Source organism: Lynx canadensis, chromosome B1 (genome assembly GCF_007474595.2).
Source record: "Lynx canadensis isolate LIC74 chromosome B1, mLynCan4.pri.v2, whole genome shotgun sequence".
In the NCBI taxonomy this organism is placed as follows: domain Eukaryota; kingdom Metazoa; phylum Chordata; class Mammalia; order Carnivora; family Felidae; genus Lynx; species Lynx canadensis.
The window spans coordinates 192,714,174-192,721,577 of record NC_044306.2 but is presented as its reverse complement, the minus strand read 5'-3'; positions in this window follow the sequence as shown (position 1 = coordinate 192,721,577).

Here is a 7,404-nt window from a genome sequence, read left to right as displayed (position 1 = left end):
AGAACAGGTGTGCGCGCGTGTGGGTGGCGCCTGCCCTCACGATGCTGAGTTCTGTGGGGGAGACAGGACAAACCACGTATATGTTTCAACCTTTAAATAAGAGTGAAGGCTCTGAAGCCCGATGCCTGGCCCCCTATTTAATAGCTTTGTAGCGCTAAGCAACTTGCTTAACCGCTCTGTGCCTCAGTCTCCTCTCGGTAAAATGGGAATACTAATAGTCTGTCCTCCTAGCGTTTTGGAAAGGATTTTAAAGGATAATACTAGAGTTCTGAGAGCAGTGCGTGGCTAGTAGTAGGAGCTCAATAAATGCCGACTGAGCATTATTATTGTTTTTGCCGCTACTTTTGTTACAATTCGCTGGACTTGTTAGAGATTGTGAATTTCAGTGCTCTTCCATTTTGGAGGTAGAGATATTTAAATATCTATTTGGGGCCGTATTTGAAAATTAAAAATTGCCAAAACGATACAAAAATTATAGTATACTATATTTTAAATGTCGAACACTTCACAAATTAATGCTTTTAAAACAAACCCAAAAAAACTACGAAAATTATTACAACGGTTCAAAAAAATATGAGTACATTTGACACAACAGGCCTTTAAGGGTCTGGTAGAGACACAGCTGAAGATGTGAAGTCCTATAATACTGTCCTTGGACCTCTGTAACTGTATGTAAGCCCCCATTTGACGAGCATGTTGAAGGTCCACAATTAAGCGCCACCAAGTGGTACCAACTGTCCCCACTGACAGAGCCTAGCATTTTCTTTCTTGTATATTAGTGACTTCTGTCCATGGAATGTGCCCCTAATACAGAGCTTCTCAATCCCAGCACTATCAGTTTTGTGGGGGCAAAGGGGAGGTCTGTACTGTGCATTGCAGGATGTTTATAACATCTCTGGCCTCTACCTCCTAAATGCCAGTAGAGGCCTCCCCGCCCCTCCAGTCATCACAATAAAAAGTATCTCCAAATCTTGCCACGTGTCCCCTGAGAGTGTTTCAGAAAAACCCAAGTTCGGCTGCCCTTCACTGGAAAAGAGACAGAGTTTTGATTGGAAAAGAATATGAGTTTTATTCGGGAGGCTGGCCACCTGGGGAGAAGGTAGACTCCTGTCCAAAAACCAACTCCAGGGTTTTTGTCTGGCGCAAAGACTTTTGAGGAACTTTAGGTCAGTTACTCAGTAAAAGGGGAGCACAGTGGTCTGTAACACTTCTTGATTGTGTGCAGACATTATCTCTGTTATCTCTTGAAGGTTGGTATTTGTTGGTGCCCCAGGAGAAAGGTTGTGCAAGAGGCTTTGGTTCTTCCTAGGAAACAATGCATGATCTGTAGATATACAGAGAAAAGTTTAGTTAACCAGTCACTCAGGCTAAAGGTGCTTGCTAAAACTTTAAAGACTACTAAGTTGGCTGGAGGGGCCCAGGCGGGGGTCTTAAAGGGGCAAAATCACCCTTTGTTGAGAACTAGTGCCCTAACACTATTGTAACCTTCTTGACAGCAGGATCCCACGTTGTACATCTTTGTGTCACCCTCCACCCATACACAGTGTGTTGTACACAGCAGACTCACAGATATTTGCTCAATATACTTTGCCAGATAAGGCACACAGAAATACTTTCATTTGGGGAACAGTGATGAAGGAACATAAGGGGCAAGCTGACAGGCCACTCACACGGCCCCCCCCCCACTCCTAAATGGGATGTGTGTGATATTCCTCAGGCACTCCTGGCTACCCAAGAACAAAGGAAAGGAGAAAAACAAATGGTTAACTGATAGAGATCATAGTCCTGCAGGACCTAAGTCTCCATCACCCCCGCATAGTGATTTGGGAAACAAAGGCAGAAGGAAATGGCAGATAGAACTAAATTTCCTTATAAACCTGCAGCCAGTTGACAAATACATGAGGCCTGCAGAGTAAAACTTTTCTCCAGGAACTCCCCACTGTGTTAATGCTAATGATTTGCTTAATGCTAAAACAACCTTAGCCTAACAATAGCTAGGCCACTATCCTGGGAGTCTTTTTTAGCATATGAAAATCTCACAGGAAACTTCCCCTGGACTTTACCTCCCCCAACTCCATAGTATATAACCAATCTCTCCTCATGGTCCCAGGGCAGCTCTTCCTGCCCACGGGTCCTGTCCCCATGCTTTAATAAAATCACCTTTTTGCACCAAAGATGTCTTCAAGAATTATTTCTTGGTCATTGGCTCTGGACCCCACAAACCCCACTGTCACCCCAAAAAACTTCATCAACAGGATACAGTCCACAATACAGTTTATTAAGAGAAGCTTCATTACCGGGAACAGAATTGCTGGAAGACTGGATGAGGAGGTTAACATTATTTATTTGATGTCCTCTCTATATGCCACGATGTGCATGTACTATTTCATTTTGCTTTGTACAACAATCCCATGACAAATTAGAAAACCCAGCCATGAGAACCTCAAGCACTTGCACAGAAGAATAAGAATTTGAACCCAGGTCTTCCATAGAGTTCTACTTACTTAACCACACTTCCATTCAGCATGGCAAGAGCTTGCTAGGAATCGTTTGTTTCCTGTATTTTTCTAAAATAATTTTTCTAAAAATAATTCCTTAATCCCTAAAAACCCAAAAGTTGACAAAGGTCCATCATCTGAGGCTGAAATACAATGCAAACGTGTTACACAGGTCCAAAGCATGCTTACCATTACAATAAGAATAAGTAACGTTGGTTATTAATGTGCCATATTATATTATATTATTATATATTATATTTTATTATTATAATGTGTCATTTATTAATCAGCCTTTCATATGGATTTGTTACCAGAAAAGCATCTGCTATTTCAAGATTATGATGATGAACGGTTGTATTTCAAAGACCTGAACTCCAGCCCCAGTCCTGACATCCAGTTTTCTCATGAGAGAAATCATGAGAATAGTACATCCTTTGACTACCATGAAGGGTTACTACCATCAAGGGATAACAAGCATATAATAAAAGCCCTTTGTATGCAGAGAGAGCTCTACACAAGCTTCAGAGACAATCTTCTTCATTTTCATTGTGGAGAAACCACAGAAGTGAACCCCACTTACAGGGTATAGGGAAGGAAACTGACGTTTCCATTCCCATGTCCTTCTGGCCCTTCCGCTGCTCTCCAGCTGAGGTTTTCAGAACTCCTGTTGGTTAACAATGCAAACTCCTGAACCCCCCTCCAGACTTCTGTGACCAAATAAAAAAAAAGTTTGTGCCACTTCTGTCGAATACGACTACCCAAAACTATTGATAGTTGCTGTTGCCAATCTCATGTGACATAAAGTTGACATTCAGTAATAGACTAAAAATTGAAAGGGCGGGCCTACGCCGGCCGACTCCATCTTGTTCTGTGTCCTTCACCTTGACCACACCTCCCGACCCAGAGAGCCTGACTGGCCACGGTTAGTGTCTGTTTGTTCAGTCTTTTCTGTGTGAGCTCATTTCTGGAATTCTGGTAGTGCCCGACGCGGTCTAAGTGGACGCACTGGAGGACCACGGGCCGGGAGTTTCGGAAGACGTTCCGATCCTCCCTTCTGGAGGGACGTGGAATCCCCTCATCTGTTTTGGAGGGAAGTGGAATCCCCTCAAAGGTCTGAGACGCGGCGGGCCGCTCCCGCTGGTCGGCGTGAGGCCGTCGTCTAGCTTTCGGTTTTGGAGGGACGTGGAATCCCCTCATTGGTTTTGGAGGGACGTGGAAGCCCCTCAAAGGTCTGAGCTAGCTTTCAGTTTTGCTTCCATGGAGTTGGAAGACTTTCTAAGGGCCCTCTGTTTGTCTGTTTCTGTGTTTCTCTGTTTTGTTCTGAGGACTTACTGGACGGACGTTATGGGACAGACTCAGACTACTCCCTACCCACCCTCTTGGCTTAAGCCCTTCCTAGCCCCGCTCCCTCCAGAGCCAAAACCCATTCTTGCTTTGCAGGGGACAAAGAAGAAGAAAAGTCTTACCCAGCCTTCAGCACCCCTCTACCTGTCCTACAGGGGGATACTGAAGAAGAATTAATTTTTCCTCCCCCGTATAACCCCTCTAGGATGCCGGAAGAACACCATCCTCCCCCCCACCCCGGGGGAGGCAAACACTGTTCCGAGAGCGGGAGGCGGAAACGCTCCAGTGGGAAGCCTGCCCTTTACCAGACAAAAGGGCTCAGAGGGAGCAATCCGCCTCCGCCGCCGACTCCACTATTCTGCCCCTGCGAGCCACCGGACCCCCAGACGCGGAGGGGAATCAGCCCCATCACTATTGGCCTTTCGCCACTAGTGACCTCTACAATTGGAAAGCTCAGAATCCTAAGTTTTCCGAGAAACCGGCAGGGCTTATTGATTTATTAGACTCTGTTCTTTTTACCCATCAGCCCATGTGGGACGACTGCCAGCAGCTTTTGCAGGTCCTGTTCACAACTGAAGAAAGAGAAAGAATCCTCAATGAGGCCCAAAAACTAGTTTCGGGAGCAGACGGGAATCCCACCACCAACCAGGCTCAGATAGATGCCTCCTTCCCCTTAATTCGGCCCCAGCGGGATTTCAACACGGCAGAAGGTAAGGAGAGGCTCCAGGTCTACCGCCAGACTCTAATGGGGGGTCTCCGAATGGCTGCTAGAAAGCCAACCAATTTGGCCAAGGTAGGAAATGTACAACAGGGAAAAGATGAATCTCCGGCTGCCTTTTTAGAACGGATCATGGAGGCATTCCGTACCCATACCCCCATCAATCCAGAGGCTCCGGAAAGCAAGGCAGCTGTTATCATGGCCTTTGTAAACCAATCGGCCATAGACATTAGGAGAAAATTACAGAAAATAGATAGACTAGGAGAAAAAAAGTCTGCAGGACTTACTGGTGGTAGCCGAAAAGGTATATAATAACCGGGAGCCTCCTGAGGACAAGCAGGCTCGCGCCGTGGCGGCTGCCAGCAGTAAGCAGACTCGAGACCTGGCCAGAATACTACTAGCTGCCACTGCTGACTTCCCCGAGGAACGAGACCACCGTCTCTGGCAGCTGGCAGACGATGCAAGAAAAGGTAAAGGAACCACCAAGGAGGGGAAGCAGAGGCCGCAGAAGGATCAGTGCGCATACTGCAAGGAGATAGGGCATTGGGCCCGGGATTGTCCAAAAAGGGCCGGCGGGAAGGGAAGCAAGACTGATCGAGTAAAAGTCCTAGAGCTAGATGAACTAAGTGATTAGGGGAGTCGGGGTTCAGACCCTCTCCCCGAACCCAGGGTAACTCTTAAAGTGGAGGGGACCCCTGTTGACTTCCTTGTCGACACCGGAGCACAACATTCGGTCCTCCGCACCCCACAAGGAAAACTAGCCAGCAAGAAGTCCTGGGTACAAGGGGCAACTGGTATGAGCCAGTATTCATGGACTACCCGAAGAACGGTAGATTTGGGGACGGGACGGGTATCCCACTCCTTTATGGTAATACCAGAATGCCCCTACCCGCTGTTAGGATGGGACTTACCAAGATTGGAGCTCAGATAACTTTCAGACAAGGGGGCCTCAGGTCACCGATGGCAAGGGCCACCCCATCCAGGTCCTGACCATGAAACTGGAGGATGAATACCGCCTCCACCAGGAGGCGCTCCCGAGAGAGGATAATATAGACAGATGGCTACAAGAATTCCCCTCAGTTTGGGCAGAGACGGCGGGGGGGGGGGGGGGGGATAGGACTAGCCGCTAACAGGACCCCAGTCCTGGTAGAGCTCAAGCCAGGAGAGAGTCCGGTAAGGATCAAACAATACCCCATGTCTCAGGAGGCCCGGAAGGGGATCCAGCCACACATCCGGAGACTACGAAGCCTAGGGGTACTAGTTCCTTGCCAGTCTCCCTGGAACACCCCCCTACTGCCGGTCAAAAAGCCTCAAACAAATGACTACCGACCGGTACAAGACCTCCGGGAAGTAAATAAGAGGGTCGCAGACATACACCCAACCGTTCCCAACCCATATACTCTCTTGAGTTCCTTGGCGCCCTCCAGGGTCTGGTATACTGTACTAGATTTAAAGGATGCCTTCTTCCGTCTGCCGCTGGCACCCCAGAGCCAACCCTTGTTCGCCTTCGAGTGGCATGATCCAGAGGAGGGCTACAGTGGGCAACTCACCTGGACACGGCTACCTCCGGGATTCAAAACTTCGCCCACCATCTTCGACGAGGCACTACACGAGGACCTGGGTGAGTACAGAAGGGAGCACCCTGGCCTCACCCTCCTACAGTACGTAGATGACATCCTGATTGCTGCTGACACGGCCAAAGACTGTGAGCGAGGGACCCAGGACATGCTGGCTACCCTGGGGGCCTTAGGGTACCGGGCATCTGCGAAGAAGGCTCAGATATCCAGGGAGAGGGTAAGTTACCTGGGATATATCCTGGAGGGCAGACAGCGGCGGTTATCAGATGCCAGACAAACTGACCCTAGGACAAGAGATCTGGATCACAACCCCACACGCCTTTAAAGCGGTCCTGAAACAGCCTCCTGATATATGGATGAGCAACACACGTATGACTCATTACCAGAGCCTCCTACTCAACCCTCCACGAGTGCGGTTCCACCCCAGTGCAGCCCTCAATCCTGCAACCCTGCTGCCCGACCCTGACCTAGGTGCTCCACTACATGACTGTGCGGGAATCCTGGAACAAGTACATGGATTCTGGACGGACCTGACCGACCGGCCCCTCCCCGATGCCGAGGCTACTTGGTTCACTGATGGCAGCAGCTTTGTGCAAGATGGACACAGTATGTGGGTGCAGCGGTGGTCACCGAAACGGACACCGTATGGGCGGAGGCTCTACCCTCCAGAACATCAGCCCAGCAAGCAGAGCTCGTCGCCCTTACCAAGGCGCTAACGTTGGGAGCTAGAAAATGGCTTAACAACTACCGGACTTGGGAGACCCAGTTTTACCAGACCAGCCCAAATACACCCAGGAGGAGTTACAGCGGATCAAGAAACTCCCCATGGCCCAGGAGATACAGGGATGGTGGTATACACCTAACAAGGAGCTCGTGCTGCCAGACGGGCTCGGAGTCTCAATATTAGAGCACATGTATCGGTCTACTCACATGGGGGCCCGAAAATTAAAAGACTTAATCCGACATGCCGGAATCAAGATTCACCAACAGGACACCAAAATAGAGCAAGTTGTATCTGCCTGCAAGACCTGCCAACTCACCAACGGGAGAGCCACATCAAATAAAAAAGGAACCAGGCTCAGAGGCACTAGACCGGGAGCCCAATGGGAAGTCGACTTCACTGAAGTCAAACCAGGAAAGTATGGTTATAAATATCTTTTAGTATTTACAGACACCTTCTCTGGCTGGGTGGAGGCATACCCAACCAAGTATGAAACGGCTCAGACGGTGGCTAAGAAGCTACTAGAAGACATCTTACCCCTGTATG